General features: G+C 37.0%; 1 long non-coding RNA gene across 1 annotated transcript in view; it reads left to right on the forward strand.

Moving 5' to 3' along the window:
• Positions 1 to 20828, forward strand: part of LOC116588678 — a 70589-nt gene that overhangs the window by 3102 nt on the left and 46659 nt on the right. The window lies entirely within an intron of this gene.

The following is a 20828-nucleotide window of genomic DNA, read 5'->3' on the forward strand; positions in this document are numbered from 1 at the left end:
GCTTCTAGTGAGACAATATGTAAAAGATGAGGTGTATCTGGATCTCAGAAACTTGTTTATTGCCACATGGGAAGGACTTACACAAATAACCTATGACTACATACAAAATCTGTAGACAGGTTTTTTTCTAGTTTTTAATTCTGATGTAAACAATATCAAAAAGCCTCATCCTCACCTGGAGTTAAGGATGAGGTGTTTGTAATCAGGGAAGTGTGGGTGGACCCAGATAAGACCATAAAGGTATGTTAATAATCCTCCCTTTAACTTTTCAGCAATTTTTCCCCCAATTTATTTCTTTAAAAAATCCCTTTTTTAATTGTTTCTTAAGCCAAATTGAGTAAATTTATGGTTTGGAATGAAAGGAATCTTGAGTATACTAGGAAGCCACCAACTAGTAGTTTCTGCTGTTTCTACTGCCATTTAAAAAATTAAAAAACAGATATGGAAGGGTTAAGAATAGTTCAAAAACTAACTTTAGAATCCACATTGTCTTACTGGATATCTAGTACTCTTTCTACCATGCCATACCATCTAGAGGGTCAGCTGAAACCATGCTCTCTAAGAATGTAGTTTGTAAATATACATGTATGGAGCATATTTTATTTTAAAAATACCTATTATGTTAACTTCTAAAGATAGCCTTGAACCTTTTTTTCCCCCTATTATGGGGCCACTTGGTTTCATTCATAGGCACACAGTGCAAAAGGCATCTTTGCTTCCATAGAAGATAGAGCTTTGTTCTACTCAGAGTTATATTTAGAGTCACCCTGGGTTAATTCAGGGAAGAAGGAGGAATACTAAATGGAAAATATGGCTAGATCAGCCGAAAATTCATCCTCATTATTAGAGAAATAATTCAGACTTGTTCTGATAAAGGTTCATTCATGCAGAAGTCTTTGAAAGGATTATACCACCTTTTCTTCTTATTTTTCATATCACAGATTAACACATCCCTTTAAGAAAAACATTGTCAAATATTTATCCACATGAGGGTGCTGTAAGATCGTTGTGGGTATCAAGTTTTCTATCCTTTACCAGAAAACCTACTGCCAATTAAACAAAGATTCAGGAGTAAGGTATTGGGACCTACTGTGTAGAGTCATTTTAAGATAGTTATATCTCTAATGCCTTCTCCATATTTTAGTTGTTGGTAAATGTTTTGGTGAGGTTATTATTTTAATATAAGTTAGCTCAGATTTCATGGTCTAGGATTGATTAGCTCAGTAATTTTGAATTTTTTTAAGAGGAAAGATAATCACTAATTTTATTTACATTTTAGGCCAGTTAGCTATGAACAGACCCAGGGGTGAATACTGCACAACCCCCCGCATGGGATGAGGGTGTTGGGGTTGTTGCGTTTACATCATAATCCATGTATGACATATGTGGCACTCCCAGAGATGTGCAATACTAGACCATACACAGTGGCCATCTGCAGTGCTATTCTCAGCCAGCCATTTTTTTCCCCATGTTTGTCTATGTTTACAAAAAAGACAGAATAGGATGAGGATATTTCAGAACAAATCCATCTTGATTGTTGGGGAGGAAAAACAGTTAAAAAGACGTGTATGATACATGGAGTAGGTCAGTGTGCTTATCTCCAGGTATTTTGTCCAGAAAGCTTAAAAGATACAAACACACACATTTCTTAGATTCTTTTTGTGGCAGTTTCTCAGAATACTACACCAGCAGGGTACATGTCACGATTATAATCAAGAAAAATTGGCAATTTGATGCTAAATAAATATATTTTTTGTCAATACATTTTGGGTTGACTTGATACTCATTTTTAATGCAATTTGGACATTTCTCTGAAAAAGAGTAATTGATTGCCTTTTAACTTTTAATTAGTAACTGCTTTTTAATTTTGTTGATGGCAGCACCAAAGGAGAATTTTAAGACTAGAAATATATTACTGTTTTAGTATATTGCCCTATCCTTAATGGAATCCATTGGAAGACTGAGCATGTCTGGGTAAAGATTAAACTATGATCCTATGCACCTTGTTTATTTATTTATTTATTTATTTATAATATAATATAATATATTTATTAAATATTTAATTATCTATTTATTTTTATTAACATAATTTTATTTTTATTAACGTATTTTGTTTCAGGGGTGCCAGGGTGATTCATCAGTCTTATGCAATTCATAGTGCTTACCATAGCGCATACCTTCCCCAAACTCCATCACGCAGCCACCCCATCCCTCCCACCACCCTCCACTCAAGCAACCCTCAGTTCGTTTCCTGAGATTAAGAGTCTCTTATACTTTGTCTCCCTCTCTGGTTTTGTCTTGTTTCATTTTTTCTTCTCTTTATTTATGATCCTCTGCCTTGTTTCTCAAATTCCACATTATCAGCGAGATCATATGATATTGTCTTTCTTATATCAGCTTATTTTGCTTAACATAATACCCTCTAGTTCTATCCACATTGTTGCAAATGGCAAGATTTCATTTTTGATGGCTACATAATATTCCATTGTATATATTTACCACATCTTCTTTATCCATTTATCTGTTGATAGATACCTAGGTTCTTTCCAAAGTTTGGCTATTGTGGTCATTGCTGCTATAAACATCAGAGTGCACATGCCCCTTCAGATCATTACCTTTGTATATTTGGGGTAAATACCCAGTAGTGCAATTGCTGGGTCCTAGGATACCTCTATTTTCAACTTTTTGAGGAACCTCCATACTGTTTACCAGAGTAGCTGCACCAGCTTGCATTCTCACCAGCAGTGTAGGAGGATCCCCTATCTCTGAATCCTCACTAGCATCTGTCCTTTCCTGACTTATTAATTTTAGGCATTCTGACTGGTGGAAAGCGGTATCTCATTGAGGTTTCAATTTGTATTTCCCTGATGCCAAGTGATGTTGAGCATTTTTTCATGTGTTGGCCATTTGGATGTTTTCTTTGCAGAAACGTCTGTTCATGTCTTCTCCCTATATCTTGATTGGATTATGTTCTTTGGGTGTTGAGTTTGATAATTTCTTTATAGATTTTGGATACTAGCCTTTATCTGATATGTCATTTGCAAATATCTTCTCCCATTCTGTCAGTTGTCTTTTGGTTTTGTTGACTGTTTCCTTTGCTGTGCAAAAACTTTTAATCTTGATGAAGTCCCAATAGTTCATTTTTGCCTTTGCTTCCATTGTCTTTGGCAATGTGTCTAGGAAGAAGTTGCTGTGGCTGAGGTCAAAGAGGTTGCTTCCTGTGTTCCCCTCAAGGATTTTGATGAATTTCTGTCTCACACTGAGGTCTTTTATCCATTTCAAGTCTATTTTTATGTGTAGTGTAAGGAAATGGTCCATTTTCATTCTTCTGCATATAGCTGTTCAATTTTCCCAACACTATTTGTTGAAGAGACTGTCTTTTTTCCATTCACATTCTTTCCTGCTTTATTGAAGATTAGTTGACCATAGAGTTGAGGGTCCATTTCAGGGCTCTCTCTATTGTTCTATTGATCTATGTGTCTGTTTTTGTGCCAGTACCATAGTGTCTTGATGATTAGAGCTTTGTAGTAGAGCTTGAAGTCTGGAATTATGATGCCACCAACTTTGGCTTTCTTTTTCAACATTCCTCTGACTATTCAGGGTGTTTTCTGGTTCCATATAAATTTTAGGATTGATTATATCCCATTTCTTTGAAAAAAGTTGATGGTATTTTGATAGGGATTGCAATCAATGTGTAGATTACTCTAGCTAGCATAGACATTTTCACAATATTTGTTCTTCCAATTCATGAGCATGGAATGTGTTTCCATTTCTTTGTGTCTTCCTCCATTTCTTTCACAAGTATTCTGTCATTTTCTGAGTACAGATTCCTTGCCTTTTTGGTTAGGTTTATTCCTATGTATCTTGTGGTTTGGGGTGCAATTGTAAATGGGATCGACTCCTTAATTTCTCTTTCTTCTGCCAATTCAGATGTTGTATAGAAATGCCACTGATTTCTGTGCAATGATTTTATATCCTGACACTTTACTGAATTCCTATATGAGTTCTAGCAGTTTTGGAGTGGAGTCTTTTGGGTTTTCCACATAAAGTATCATATCATCTGCAAAGAGTGAGAATTTGACTTCTTTGCTGATTTGGATGCCTTTTATTTCTTTTTGTTGTTTGATTGCTGAGGCTAGGACTTCTAGTACTATGTTGAATAGCAGTGGTGACAGTGAACATCCCTGCCGTGTTCCTGACCTTAGGGGAAAGCTCTCAGTTTTTCCCCATTGAGAATGATAATTGCTTTGGGTTTTTCAGAGATGGATTTGATGATATTGAGGTATGTACTTTCTATCCCTACACTTTGCAGAGTTTTGATCAAGAAAGGATGCTGTACTTTGTCAAATGCTTTTTCACTTATGGTTTGTCTCCCTCCCAATCCCCATCTATTGAGAGTATCATATGGTTCTTGTTCTTTCTTTTATTAATGTGTTGTATCACATTGACTGATTTGCAGATGTTGAACCAATCTTGCAGCCTTGGAATAAATCCCACTTGGTCATGGTGAATAATCCTTTTAATGTACTGTTAGATCCTATTAGCTAGTATTTTGGTGAGAATTTTTGTTCATCATGGATATTGGTCTGTTACTCTGTTTGGTAGGGTCTTTATCCTGTTTTGGGATCAAGGTGGTGTTGTCCTCATAAAAAGAGTTTCAAAGTTTTCCTTCCATTTCTATTTTTTGGAACAGTTTCAGGAAAATAGGTATTAACTTTTCTCTAAATGTTTGGTAGAATTCCCCTGGGAGGCCGTCTGGCCCTGGGCTCTTGTTTATTGGGAGATTTTTGATGACTGCTTCAATCTCCTTACTGGTTTTGCATCTGTTCAGTTTTTTTTTTTTTTTTAAAGATTTTATTTATTTATTTGACAGGCAGAGATCACAAGTAGGCAGAGATACAGGCAGAGAGAGAGGAGGAAGCAGATTCCCCGTTGAGCAGAGAGCCCGATGTGGGGCTTGATCCCAGGACTCTGAGATCATGACCTGAGCCGAAGGCAGAGGATTTAACCACTGAGCCACCCAGGCGCCCCAACATCTGTTCAGTTTTCTATTTCATCCTGGTTCAATTTTGGTGGTTTATACTTCTCTAGGAATGCACCCATTTTTTCCAGATTATCTAATTTGCTGACATATAGCTTCTCATAATATGTTCTTATAATTGTATATTTCTTTAGCATTGCTTGTGATCTCTCCTCTTTTATTCATGATTTTATTTATTTGGGGATTTCTCTTTTCTTTTTGATAAGTCTGGCTAGGGATTTATCAATCTTATTAGTTCTAAGAACTAGCTCCTACTTTCTTTGATCTGTTCTAATGTTCTTTTGGTTTCTATTTCATTGATTTCTGCTTTGATCTTTATTATTTCTCTTCTCCTGCTGTATTTAAGCTTTATTTGCTATTCTTTTTAATTTTTAATTTTTTATAAACATATATTTTTATCCCCAGGGGTACAGGTCTGTGAATCACCAGGTTTACACACTTCACAGCACTCACCAAAGCACATACCCTCCCCAATGTCCATAATCCCACCCCCTTCTCCCAAACCCCCTCCCCCCAGCAACCCTAAGTTTGTTTTATAAGATTAAGAGTCACTTATGGTTTGTCTCCCTCCCAATTCCATCTTGTTTCATTTATTCTTCTCCTACCCATTTAAGCCCCCATGTTGCATCACCACTTCCTCATATCAGGGAGATAATATGATAGTTGTCTTTCTCTGCTTGACTTATTTCGCTAAGCATGATACGTTCTAGTTCTATCCATGTTGTCGCAAATGGCAAGATTTCATTTCTTTTGATGGCTGCATAGTATTCCATTGTGTATATATACCACATCTTCTTGATCTATTCATCTGTTGATGGACATCTAGGTTCTTTGCATAGTTTGGCTATTGTGGACATTGCTGCTATAAACATTCGGGTGCACGTGCCCCTTTGGATCACTACGTTTGTATCTTTAGGGTAAATGCCCAATAGTGCAATTGCTGGGTCATAGGGCAGTTCTATTTTCAACATTTTGAGGAACCTCCATGCTGTTTTCCAGAGTGGCTGCACCAGCTTGCATTCCCACCAACAGTGTAGGAGGGTTCCCCTTTCTCCGCATCCTCGCCAGCATCTGTCATTTCCTGACTTGTTTATTTTAGCCATTCTGTTTATTTGCTATTCTTTCTCTAACTTCTTTGTATGTGTATGGTTAGGTTGTGATTTGAGACCTTTCCTGTTTCCTGAGAAAGTCTTGTATTGCTATATTATACTTCGCTCTTAGGACTGCCTTTGTTGTAGCTCAAAGATTTTGAACAGTTGTGTTTTCATTTTTGTTGTTTCCCTGAATTTTTAAAATTCTTTTTAAATTTCCTGGTTGACCCATTTATTCTTTAGAAGGATGCTCTTTAGCCTCCATGTATTTGAGTTCTTTTCTATTGTGACTGAGTTATAGTTCAAAGAATTATGGTCTGAAAATATGCAGGGAATGATCCCAATTTTTGATACTGGTTGAGACCAGAACTGATCTATTCTGGAGAATGTTCCATGTGTATTAGAGAAGAACGTGTATTCTGTTGCTTTGGGCTTGAATGTTCTGAATATATCTGGAAGTCCAACTGGTCCAGTGTGTCATTTAAAGCCCTTATTTTCTTGTTGATCTTTTGCTTAGATGATCTGCCCATTTTGGTGGGGGGGGGGGTGTTAAAGTCCCCTAGTATTATTGTATTATTGTTAATGTGTTTCTTTGATTTTGTTATAATAGGCTTATATATGGCTGTTCCCATGTTAAGGGCATAAATATTTACAATTGTTAGATGTTTTTGTTGGGATAGACCCTTTAAATATGATACAGTGCCTTTCCTCATCTCTTATTATAGTGTTTGGTTTAAAATCTAATTTGTCTCATCTAAGGATTGCCACCCCCACTTTCTTTTGATGTCCATTAGCATGGAAAATGGTTTTCTACATCCTCACTTTAAATCTGGAGGTGTCTTTGGGTCTAAAATGAGTCTCTTGGAGGCAGTATCTTGATGGGTCTTGCTTTTTTAATCCAATCTGATTCTCTATATCTTTGATTGGGGCATTTAGCCCATTTACACTCAGGCTAACTATAGAAAGTTATGAATTGAGTGCCAGTGTATTTCCTATAAGGTGACTGTTACTGTATTTTGTCTCTGTTCTTTTCTGGTCTATATTACTTTTAGGCTCTCTTTGCTTAGAGGACCCCTTTCAATATTTCTTGTAGGGCTGATTTGGTGATCACAAATTCTTTTAGTGTTTCTTTGTCCTATAAGCTTTTTATCTCTCCTATTTTCAATGACAGCCTAGCTGGATATAGTATTCTTGGCTGCGTATTTTTCTCATTTAGTGCCCTGAATATATCAAGCCAGTCTTTTCTGGATAGGTCTACTGAGAGTAATATTTCTACTGTTGTTGGTTACAGACCTTTTGTCTCAAGCTGCTTTCAGGATTTTCTCTTTGTCTCTGAGATTTGAGAGTTTTACTGTTAGATGTTTGGGTGTTGACCCATTTTCACTGATTTTGAAGGGGGTTCTCTGTGCCTCCTGGATTTTGATGCTTATTCCCTTCACGAGATTAGGGAAATTCTCTGCTATAATTTGTGTCAATATACCTTCTATCCCCCTCTCTCTTTCTTTTTCTTCTGGGATCCCAATTATTCTAGTATTGTTTCACTTTATGATATCACTTATCTCTTCAAATCTCCCCTGGTGATCCTGTAGTTGTTTATCTCTCTTTTTCTCAACTTCTTTATTCTCTGTCATTTTTTATTTTAACTGGTTAAATTTTTTTCTCCAGAAGGGGATCTTCTAGTATCTTCTATGCTTTTTTCAAGCCCAGCTAGTACCTTTATAATCATCATTCTAAATACTAGTTCTGACATCTTACTAATGTCCATATTGATTAGGTTCCACGTCAGTCCATGTTGCCTCATGTTTTTTTTTTTTTTTGGAGGTGAGTTTTTCTGTTTTATCATTTTGTCCAGAGAAGAATAGATGAATGAGAGAACAAAATGCTAAAAGGGTAACAATGACCCCAGAAAAATATATGCTAAACAAATCAGAAGAGATCTGAAACCAGGGGGAAAAGAAAAAAAAAAAAGGAAAAAAGAACATGATCAGGCTGGTGAATAGAACAGAGCCACACACTAGATTTTGGGTGTATTTTGGTCTGTTAAAGAAACTGCCTCCCAAAGTTTTAAAGAAGGAAAAACTTAAATATATACACAAAAATTAGGGTAAATACAATGAAGGTATGGAGTATGACTATAAAAATGAAAACTAAAAAAGATTTAAAAAAGGGAATTGACAAGATAAGAAATTGGTTGAAAAAAGAAAAAAAATTAAAAAAAGGAATGTGATCAGGTGGGAGTCTAAAACAAAGCCACCCACTAGATTTAGGGTATACCTTGGTCTGTTAGAAAAAACTGTATCCCAAAATTTTAAAGAAAGAAAAACTTACATATGTACAAAAAATAAGGTTAAATACAATGAAGGATAGAATATGACTGTAAAAGTGGAAATTAAAAAAGATTTTTAAAAAGGAATTGATAAAATGTTGGTTGAAAAAGGAAAGAGGGAAAAAAGAAATAGAAAAAGAAAAATAAAGAAAATTTAAGAAATTAACTTCGAAAGATGAAATAATCATGGGAAAAAAGCCATAAATTCTGTGTGCTATATTCCCTAAAGCTGGAGTTTTGCAGTTCACATTGATTAGTAAACTTAGCTGTGGCTGGATGTTCTTGCTGATATTCTGAGGGAGGGACATGTTGCACTGATTCTCAGATGTCTTTGCCCCAGGTGGAATTGCACCATCCTTGCTAGAAACAGGCTAAGTAACCTGCTTGGGTTTGCTCTTGATAGCTTTTATTCCCTGAAAGCTTTCCATGCAGCTTTAGAGGACGAGAATGAAAATGGTGGCCTCCTAATCTCTGGAGCTCTGGGCCCCACTCCTCAGTGCGCCATCAGAGAAAAGCAGTCACTTGTGTCTCCCTAGTCTCTGGCTGTACTCTGTGCTCACCTGGCCTGTGACTGAACTTTTCTATCTCTGGCGCATGACCCCATTTGGAGTCTCCAAATCCAGCAGATTCCCATGGTGGGTTCCTGTGCAGCTCCTCCTGGGAGAAGAAGGGGAGTTCCCTGGATCTGCCGCTTATTGTTTCCCTACTTTGTCCCTACTTGAAGACTAATGGCCCTACTGTGCTGAGAGTCATGGTTTATGGCAACCCTGAGCTGAGAGCCCACTCTCTGGCTCTATTTTTGTGGCTGGCTTCCCTGCTCTGATTCCTGGGACATCTGCCACACTCAGGCACCCACAGTATTTCTCTGAGGATTCCCCCTGCCCCCATCTTAACCACTGGAGTGATGTCCCTTAACAGAGCAAACTTTTTTCTTTTTTTCAGTGTTCCAAGATTCATTGTTTATGCACCCAGTGCTCCATGTGCTCCATGCAATATATTCCCTCCTTAATAGCCACAACCAGGCTCACCTATCCCCCCTCCCATTTCCCCTCCAAAATTCTCAGTTTGTTTCCCAGAGTCCACAGCCTCTCATGCTTCGTCTCCTCCTCTGATTTTCCCCAGTTCATTCTCCTTTCCGTCTCCTAATGTCCTCCATGTTATTCCTTATGCCCCACAAGTAAGTGCAACCATATGATAATTGACTCTGTCTGCTTGGCTTATTTCACTCAGCATAATCTTCTCTAGTCCTGTCCTTGTTGATACAGAAGTTGGGTATTCATCCTTTCTGATGGAGGTGTATATATGGACCATATCTTTATCCATTTGTCTGTTGAAGGGCATCTCAGCTCTTTCCACAGTTTGGCGATAGTGGCCATTGCTGCTATGAACATTGAGGTACAGATGGCCCTTCTGTTTACTACATTTTTATCTTTGGGGTAAATACCCAGTGGTGCAATTGCAGGTCATAGGGTAGTTCTATTTTTAATTTCTTAAGGAATCTCTACACTGTTTTCCAAAATGACTGTACCAACTTGCATTCCCACCAACAATGTAAGAGTGTTCCCCTTCTCCCCATCCTCTCCAACACATGTTGTTTACTGTCTTGTTAATTTTGGCCATTCTAACTGGTTTAAGGTGGTATCTTAAGGTAGTTTTGAGTTGAATCTCCCTGATGGCTAATGATGATGAACATTTTTTCATGTGTCTGTTAGCCCTTTGTATGTCCTTTGGAGAAGTGTCTGTTTATGTCTTCTGCCCATTTTTTGATGTGACTATCTGTTTTGTGTGTGTTGAGTTTGAGGAGTTCTTAATAGATCTTGGATATCAGCCCTTTGTCTGTAGTGTTATTTGTGAGTATCTTCTCCCATTCCATGGGTTGCCTCTTTGTTTTATTGACTGTTTCTTTTGCTGGGTAGAAGCTTTTTATCTTGATGAAGTCCCAAAAGTTCATTTTCGCTTTTGTTTCCTTTGCCTTTGGAGACATGTCTTGAACAAAGTTGCTGTGGCTGATGTCAAAGAGGTTACTGCCTATATTCTCCTCTAGGATTTTGATGGATTCCTGTCTCACATTCAGATCTTTCATTCATTTTGAGTTTATCTTTGTGTATGGTGTAAGAGAATGTTCAAGTTTCATTCTTCTATACATAGCTGTCCAATTTTCCCAACATCATTTATTGAAGAGACTGTCTTTTTTCCACGGGATATTTTTTCCTGCTTTGTTGAAGATTTTTTGACCATAGAGTTGTGGGTCCATATCTGGACTCTCTACTTAGCAGAGCAGAGAAGAGATCTAATATAATCTCCCAAGGCTCTTGCCACCTTTAAAACTAAGGGGTTGGACACAGCAAACTTTAAGATTTAACCCTTTTATGTTCTCCATTTTATAATAAAAACAATCGAAGTGCTAAAACTTCATGTGTCTCTTTAAGCCACTATGCATCTTTTTCTATGAAATCGGTATGATATTTTTTTCCTATTGCATTGCTTTGCTGTTAAGTGTGAGTTCCTACTGTGGATGGTCTCTTTAAATGAATGAGTTTCTCTTGTTCCAGTTGGTTGTGGTTAGAAAAGAGACCAGCAGTATTGAATCACCATATTGTATACCTGTTAACTATACTGGAATTAAAATAAAAATCTGTAGATAGATTTGTAGATAGATAGATAGATATATGTCACAGAGAGAATTTGGCTGGTTAGTCTCACGTAGTCTCAGTGTGACAGTTCCATGATGTAGTCCATGCATTTGGCATCCTATTTTTCAAGAGTAAAAATTCAAAACAGATTTAGCAAACAGGTAGGCATTAACCAAACTAGCTAGACACTGATTTAGAAACCATATTCATGATATTTAATGGTGAAATATAGATGTCATGTGGACCAGAAGCTTATATTGAATATAATATATTCTCCCATGAGAAGCCAACTACAGTTGGTTTATTTGTAAGCATGGAATCAGAGCAAAATCAGTTTATTGGGTGATGTTAATGACTAATTCCTGCAAACTGTGTAATCTGGTACATTTATTTCCTCTATATGAGTATTTCCATTAAAGCTATCAGATACTCTGTGCACATAGGCACCCCAATCCTTCTCACCCTCCCTTTCTCCCTCTCTGTCTCTTCTTAAAAGATTTTATTTATTATTTTTGAGAGAGAGAAAGAATGAGAGAAAGAGAGAGAGCATGAGAGGAGAGAGGTCAGTGGTAGAAGCAGACTCCCTATCAAGCAAGGAGCCCGATGTAGGACTCGATCCCAGGACTCTAGGATCATGACCTGAGCTGAAGGCAATCGCTTAACCAACTGAGCCACCCAGGTGCCCTCTCTTTCTTTCTTTATTAGCAGTTATATTCTCCATATACATATAACTGCTGCTTTTGAAGGATTTTTCATTTTACTTTCTTAAAATGGAAGCCCAGTATACAAAACAGATAACTGTAGAACTACCTTTGTTGAAGCAGTGACAGAGAGATAGTGACAACTCAACCTATTAATCCCCTCTACCTGCACCCCAACCGTGCTTGTATTAAATGATGTCTGGAGAGATACCTTTAAGGACTATCTCAGCCTTGTTAATGTTACTTCTTCAGGTGGAGTTCAATATCATTGATTATGTTTCAGCTTAAGTTATTATCATATTTTGGTCCTTCTTCTGTACGTCTATACTATGTCACTCTGGAACTGAATATTTCTCAAACTCTCCAGCCACACACTGTTTTATCCTTTGCTTGTAGCTGCTTCCACAAATGGTGATTCTTTGTGCATTATGCTTGGTCCTTCTAGGTTTCACTTTCTCAGAAGCTAATCTGGTTTCCAAGTTCAGGAGGGCTCTGTTCTTTGCCCTAATAAATTCACTACGAATCCCTTTATGATATGGTCTCTGCCTATGTATACTACCCTATTTTCAACCATCTCTATAAATCATTAGGCCCTGACCACATAGATTTTCTTTCTTTTTTCTTTCAACCACATAGATTTTCTGATATTTTCCAAATACTCCGATTTTCCCCCCACTTTAAAGTTTCTGTTCTTGCTATTTTCTGAAATGCTCTTCCCTTACTTTTTAAAATTTTCTTTTTATTTTCAGATCTCAGCTCAAAGATAGCTTGTTTATCACAGCACTCTTTTTTTTTCCATCAAAACAGTTAATCATAATTTATTTCCTTATTATCTGTATTCCCCACTAAGATCCATGAATGCAGGGTCTTATCTGTCTTGTTCATGCCTCCAGACTCAATAACTTACTCAGTGCCAGCATATATCAGGTACTAAATAAATATGTTTGAGTGAGTCAATGACAATGTACAAATGCGTGTATATAGATATCACATGCAGAGTAAAAGATACGTCATAGTGTGTCATATATGTTTCTATTTTTTTCTTCTCTTAGTTTGCATTTGATTTTTGTCTTTTACCTTTTGTTAATTGTTAATTTCATTGTGTCTCTAAAAGTGTTTTTTCTGATGTTCTGGTGTTCTGTGCATACAGGACTAATATCTGTATCTTTGTTGTATTAGGCAGGGTTCTCCAGAGAAACAGAACCAGGAACATGTGTGTATATGTATAGAAAGAGATTTATTTTAAGGAATTGCCTTATGTGATTATGAAGGCTGGCAAGTCCAAAATCTGCAGTGTGGGGTCATGGGCTGGAACTCCAGGAAGGGCTAATGCTGCAGTTTAAGCCTGAAGACCACCATGTGGGAGACCAAAGAAGAGCCATTGTTGAAGTTCAAGTCTGCAGGCTATCTGCTGGCTAAACTTGGCAGGCTGAATTCTTTTTTGCTCAAGAGAGGTCAGTCTCTTTGGTGAGTGCTGTGAAGTGTGTAAACCTGGCGATTCACAGACCTGTATACCCCTGGGGATAAAAATATATGTTTATAAAAAATAAAAAATTAAAAAAAAAAAAAAGAGAGGTCAGTCTCTTGATCTGTTCAGGCTTTCACCTGACTGGGTGAGGCCCACCCACATAATGGAGGGCCTTCTGCTTTCTCAAAATCCATCAATTTCAGTGTTAATCTTATCCTAAAATACCCTCACAGAAACATCCAGAATAATGTTTGGCCACATAACCAGGCACCATGGCCCACCCAAGTTGGTGCAAAATCAACCATTGTTGTCATGTTGTACTTCAATGTCTGTCATTTTAAGACAGTGAGGTTTATTTGGAGTAATACAGTCTCTTGATGGTGAAGCAGCTGGAGAACATATTATATGAAGAATAGCTGAAAGAACTGGGAATGTTTAGAAATTCTCCATTGATCAATATACCAGGTTCTACTCTTGTTCATACTCCGTGTCTTTCTGAGTTGAATTATCACTTCTTACTAATATCAGAATTGTAATATGGATTATAAACATTTCATTGTCTTTTGGCTTGAAATTAATTTCAATTAAGGCCTTTACCAACAGAATTTCTAATCCTGTAATGCTTTTATTTTTCTATTTCTAGTATCTAGAACTTAAGGAGATTTCTTATCCACTGCAGTGACTTCTGCAAGATAACTTCCATGTTAGCTGAGTAAAAAATTTTCTATCATTTTGCATGAGTCATTGACTCCAGTTCACTTCCTTTTTTGGGCTGTAAAACATCACTCCCAATTGTAGCAGCCCAGGGTTTTGCTGTTAACCATTTCAAACCCATTTCTGTGGCTACATTTGAACCTTTTGCCAATAATAATAAACAAAACCAAACACTGTGATGTTAGGAAAGTTTTCTTGGTTTTGTTTTTGTTGTTATTTTTCTATGACACTTAGACCTTTCATTAACTGGTGATCCAGAATTTATTGTATTCATTTTCATTGGTATCATGTTCCCTAGAATGAATATGAGAGCCATAATTCATTCATTCACCTAATATTTATTGAATATCTACTTGTTCCAAGCAGTTCTAAGTGCTGGGAATTCAGTGATGAACAAGTCATAGAAACATCCCAGTTGAAAAAAGGTAACATAAATGGTTATTGCTGATTATCTCTAATTCTGTATCTGTGGATTTAGATATGGAAAAAGTGGATTATTTTTATAGCTTTTATCAGTTTCACAGTACAAAAGATCTAAAATCTTTGTTACAATTCGAAGATTTGGAGGAGAATAAAATTCATAATAGTATAGTATAATTTCACAGTAACAAATACCATTGCATTGATCATCTCTGTGTAATTAAAATATTTCCAAGCCTTTGTCTTTGGCTTTTACTTCTGGCCAAATTAAGGAAAACTCATTTCCTGAACTATATAACAAAAGAATCTCTGAGACCCTTGGAATTAGTAGCATAAGAACTGAATCAGTGACATTTTTTACCATCTACTATAAATTTATTTTATAGAATATCTGAATTAACATAATCCCCTTTCCCACTTTTCATGGAGAGAGAGTAGAATTGTGAGCAAGTGTTCTTATGATAGGTTGTATTATAAATGATTAAATAAAAATATATTTTTTGCAAAAATACTGAATGGATTGATATCATATTGCTGCTGAAATTCTCTGGGCAATCTCAGTATTTATAAATCTATTTACCTATTCATCTTTTTCAAACATTGACACCTTACCTCTTCCTAGAACTCTGAAACTTTTTGACATGCTTTTCTAGTTAGGCTGAATACACTCTCAGTTTTCCTAAAACTATCATAAGTTTTCATTTCAGTTTCTCTTAAGACTTTTGCTAGACCCATGTTCACCTAGGGCATGTGACACTTCTTCTCTAGGGCTAGCCTTACTACATCATATTGCAAGTCTTGGCAGGAACCAGGAACCAGGAACTTAGATGTTCCTCACTTGAGCCTCTATTTGCTATCTTCTAGTGCATAATATTTTATTTTCCCCAAGTCATGCAGTAAGGAGACACCAGCTCCTTAATCTGTCATTGACCGCAGGTTCCTATGTTACTGAAGTGTGAGACTCCTTAGTTTTATTAGAAAGGAGGAGAATTTAATCCTTCCTTTGTTCTCCAGGAAGTCATGAAGTCACGTTTACTTCTAATCTTTTCCCTTCGAGTAAGTTCTTTTCTGTCTTATTTTGTGGATGAATCTTCTAGTCCTATTTTCTACATCGGCTATCTGCATTATAGTCATTATAGTAGCAAAACTATTAACTATAAATATAGTTTTTAAATCTATGGAAGTTGGAAATAAGTTGTGACAATATGATTTATGAATTATTATTTTTTTTTTTTTTTTCTGGCCCAAATGATTAAATGGTGATCCTCTCCTCAATTGAACACCTGCATAGAAGGATACCCATTATTTTAGGGACTGCCAATAATATTACAAATGGAAAAAATCAAAAGCCTTAACTTTTGCTTGTAGCTATGACTGGTACCAGACTAACCCGTTTGTTACAAACAACAACAACAACAGCAACAACAAAAACCCTGGACAAAATATATGAAATAACTGTTTTCAGATTATATCTGAGAGTGTCTGAGAGAAGGAAGTCAAGCTGGCTAAGTCCTACAATCGCCCAGTGTTCTGGCTGGAGGCATTTACTAGACAGCAATACAGAGAGGTAGAATCAGAAAGAGCATGGCAGCTTCACTGAGCAGAGGAGACAGAAAACAGTTTATGGAGTCTTAAACAGTTAGGTTTTATTGGGCAGAAGGCCAAAGAGGAGTGAGCTAAGCAGGAAAAGAACTCTGGAAATTCACGTAGATGTCCCTTTGAGTATTTGATTGAATGCTAAGCTGTATGTATATAGGAGAAGACCTCACAGGGCCAGAGAAACAGCAACTACAGGGAAACTGTAAGCTGGGCAACAATCAGAGTTTCACAGGTTTAGGGATGTTTGAATTCTGACCAACTAAGGTGGATAGGCCTTTTGACAATCAGAATTAAATAGAGATCCTAAAAAGGCTATACTTTTAGTTTTAGTTCTGAGGGCTGAAACTAGTCATAAAGTCTGTTTTAGAGCCACTCTAACAAAGTTGAAAAGAAGCTTCAATATGATCGAGTTAATTTCCAAGTAAATTAATAGCCTGCCAGAATAATACTCAGCTCCCTTTAATGAAACTTTGTACTCACTCAGCAATAACATTCACTATGTCCAACATCCAGAAAAAATCACTAGACATGCAAAGAAGCATGAAAATGTGACCCATAGCTAGGTTAAGAAAATCTATCAGTAGCAACAGAAATGACTGAGATGATGGAATTAATAGATAAGGACTTTTAAAGCAACTATTATAAATATGCACAAAGATTTAGAGTGGAAATGAAGGGAGAGGCAAGGAAAGAGCTTTAGAATTTTTTGTGTAAACTTCTGCCTTGGAATAAATTTTGGAGCAAGCATAGGAAGAGAGAGGTAATAGATCCCTTCTTCCCATCTTTCTCTGATAGGTTTATTCTCTGTGAATCACCCTTTCTCTCTGGGACTCTGGTAGACTTGCTGAGGTTCACCACACCATAGCAACTGGAGAGTAATTGTATGGCACAGCAAGTGCCTGCTGACAACCCTCGTCTAAGAGGTGTATGAAAAGCAGTGAGCAGTTCTCTGTTTTGACAGAAGAGAAAGGTGAGAAATGAGGACTCAGCAGACTCTCAGGAGGTTTACCAGTCTCTCAGCCAGAGTGAGAAGACCCTTCAGAAAGATGGAGAGAGATCAAGAGGATGCTGCCACATCTCAGATTATTGATATAGTGGGGAGACATGATCTTCAAGGATACCAGCTTCAAAAATGAGACCAGTTAAAATCCAAAGTGGATAATCGTCCTTCTACCTGGATGTTATAGTGGCATTATTTAAGTCTCCCAGCCCAACACCAACCAGGGAGGAGAAAGAGGACAAAGGGAAAGCAATCTTAAGTAGTACAGTATCCCCCTGGTCCCCCATCCATGGTTTCACTTTCTGTAGTTTCAGTTACCATGGTCACTGCAGTCAGGAATCAGATGATCCTTCCTCATGATGAATGGTCAGAAGGTCAATAGTAGCCTAATGCTAAGTCACACTATCTGTATCATTCATCCCATCATGTAGGCATTTAAAATCTCATAACATCTCAAGAAAGACAAATACAGTACAATAAGGCATTTTGAAAGAGATAGGTTACAGTGCTCAACATCACTCGGCATCGGAGAAATACAGATCAAAACCACAGAGAGATACCCCCTCACACCAGTCAGAATGGCTAAAATTAACAAAGCAGGAAATGACAGATGTTGGTGAGGATGTGGTGGAGAAAGGGGAACCCTCCTACACTGTTGGTGGGAATGCAGGCTGGTGCAGCTACTCTGGAAAACAGCATGGAGGTTCCTCAAAAAGTTGAAAATAGAGCTACCCTGCGACCTGGCAATCACACTACTGGGTATTTACCCTAAAGATACAATGTAGTGATCTGAAGGGGCATGTGCACCCGAATGTTTATACCAGCAATGTCCACAATAGCCAAACTATGGAAAGAACCTAGATGTGTGTGTGTGTGTGTGTGTGTGTGTGTGTGTATAGATATATATATATATATATAGATAGATAGATAGATAGATAGATATATGCATATATATATATGTATATGTAAATATATACACACACACACAATGGAATACTATGTAGCCATCAAAAGACATGAAATCTTGCCATGTGCAATGATGTGGATGGAACTAGAGGGTATTATGCTAAACAAAATAAGTCAATCGGAGAAAGGCAATTATCATATAATCTCTCTGATATGAGGAATTTGAGAGGCAGGACAGAGGGTTGTGGAGGATAGGAAGGGAAAAAATGAAACAAGATGGGATCGAGAGGGAGACAAACCATAAGAGACTCTTAATCTTGAGAAACAAACTGAGGGTTGCTGGGGGGTGGGGAAGAAGGGATAGGGTGGCTGGGTGATGGACATTGGGGAGGGTATAGAATGTACTATGGTGAGTGCTGTGAAATGTGTAAGCCTGATGATTCATAGACTTGTACCCCTGGGGCAAATAATACATTATATGTTCATAAAAAAAAGAGACAGATCACATTAATAAAACTTTTATATTAATGTATTATTAAGTTATTCTATTTTATTATCAGTTATTATTGTTACTCTCTTACTCTGCCTAATTTATACATTAAACTTAATCATATATATATATATATATATAGACATAGTATATATAGTGTTCAGTACTATCTACAATTTGAGGCATCCGCTGGGGGTCTTGGATGTGTCCCTGCAGATGAGGGGAACTACTGTATTGAGGTTTTCATTTTGGTATGTCTCAGTTTGGTTCTTGTTAAACAGGCTAAAAGAAAATGATTTCCTGCTCCCCGATTGCTTTCCTAAGCATCTAGTTTTAGATTCATTACTAGATAATTTTAGAGATGTGCTCATTCTGTAGAGGAATAAACATGAAGCCAGCCTACCAACCTATGAGAAGCTAATGAACCTTGTGTAGGTAAGCGATTTAAAAACTAATATGTAGGTACATTATTGAGAGGAAAGGTAAAAAAGTACAGTAGACAGCTAAAAATAGTCTTCTGTATCACTTTAGAGATGTGGTGATTAAGTACTTGCTTTCTTCGCTTTATTTTATCAGCAAATACACAGCTGCAATAAAAAAAAAAAAACCCTCCACTTAGTCCATGTGATCTGAGCACTGAATCCTGTATCTACCTGGCTAAAGCTTTTTTTCCCCATAACAGAAAGATGTAAGTAGGGTATACCTCTAGGCTCAGCCTTAATGGTCCCTTGCCACTTGTGTGATAAAATTCACTATGGTCTGCAAGTTTATTTAGTGTCTCTGGTTAAAATAAAATAGTTCTACTCATTATCTTATTCCACTGTAATTTCTGTGGGACATAGCTTTTCATTTCTTCAAGATTGATTTTAAAATGCTATCTGGATTTAGGTCACTTGAGCTTTGATTCTCAGTTTCTAAATAATCTGAGCCTTTCCACCTTTAAATTTATGTGACAGTGTGATAATTGGGTTTCAAAACCATTTATGTTAGGAAAAAACCCCCCGATACTTTTTCAGAGAAAGATACACCAAAGTGTAATTTTATCACTATTAACATCAAATTGACTTATTAATTCATCCTTGTGTACCAATAGTTTGGGAGGAAAATTGAACTAACAACTGAAACAGAAATGGCTCCTTTTTTTCAGGAATTAACAACCTAAAAAGAATATGCACAGTGCTTATAGATATAGAAAGTTAATATAAATGTAGTGTAGCACAACAAACAAATCAAATTATTACATGATAGGGAGTTTTATATGCATACTTATATAGGTATTAACATATATGTATATGCATATATAAATGTATCATGGCATCATTGGCATAAAATGTGGAAATGAGAAGAAAGGTGGAAATTGTTACCACATTTTTCTAATGCTACTTTATCAGCCTGAACTAATGGGTTCATATATTCCTGAATGTCATGATAATTGAGAGCTGAGAAGCAAATTGGATTACCACATAGGCCTTAGTGGTTATTTATTGTATTTTAGCTGCCTAGTATCCATTTTTCTTAATTCTGGTAACCGTATCCACTCTTCCCCCATTCTCTGTCCAGTATCCACTCTTCCCCCATTCTCTGTCCTTGGGCTTTGGGTGTCTTATACTGTTGAGTCTAAAGATAGACATATGACTTAGGTCAGTCATCATGTTTTGTTCTTCTAATAAATTTGATTGGCTTAGGAATGGATAGTGATTTGGCCCATGAGGGCCAAATCCAGGAATTCTGATTAAATTAAGAACTTTGTGTTTTTTACTTTATTATTATTCTTTTACTATTTTTTCTGGACTTCAATCTTAAACTGCTGTCAGATATTTTGCCACCACATGGAGACTGAATAAAGTCTACATGGAAGAGAGCAGAGCTGAGAGAAAGCTGAGAGATGGAAAGATACTGAGCCTCACTCGCATCCTTTGAGATGTTAGAAGAAGCTGGGCCTAAAGATAGAGCTACACCTACAGTTTTCAGATACATAAGTCAGATACATAAGTTACCTTCTTTACTTAGACAGGCTTAAGTTAGATTTTCTGTTACGTGCAGCAAAAGAGTACTACATTGGGTATTTTCCATTTGTCCTTCAGATTCACCATGTACTCTTTGCTGTCTGTGCCCTAAGGTACTGACCTAGCTGAACTATATTAAAGAGTTCTTTTGCCCTCTGGCTTCTAGTTATGTTCAGCCAATGGGAATCTCCCTGTAGTATACATCCAGGGCATTTATTCTGTAGGAGTCTCCCTGATGGATCATAGGTTGGCTGATCTGGTCCCTCTTACAAATGCTATAGATCTTCTCTAGTGCCCCTCTCTTTCCAGATTTGAGCAGCTGTTCTCTCCCTTCACACCATCAGAGGCAGGGTAGTAATACCTCCTCACAATTGCTACCCATGTGGTAAAGCATTATTCCTAATTGATTTCCCCTAACACTTCCCATGCTCTT

This window comes from Mustela erminea, chromosome 1 (genome assembly GCF_009829155.1).
Source record: "Mustela erminea isolate mMusErm1 chromosome 1, mMusErm1.Pri, whole genome shotgun sequence".
NCBI lineage: Eukaryota > Metazoa > Chordata > Mammalia > Carnivora > Mustelidae > Mustela > Mustela erminea.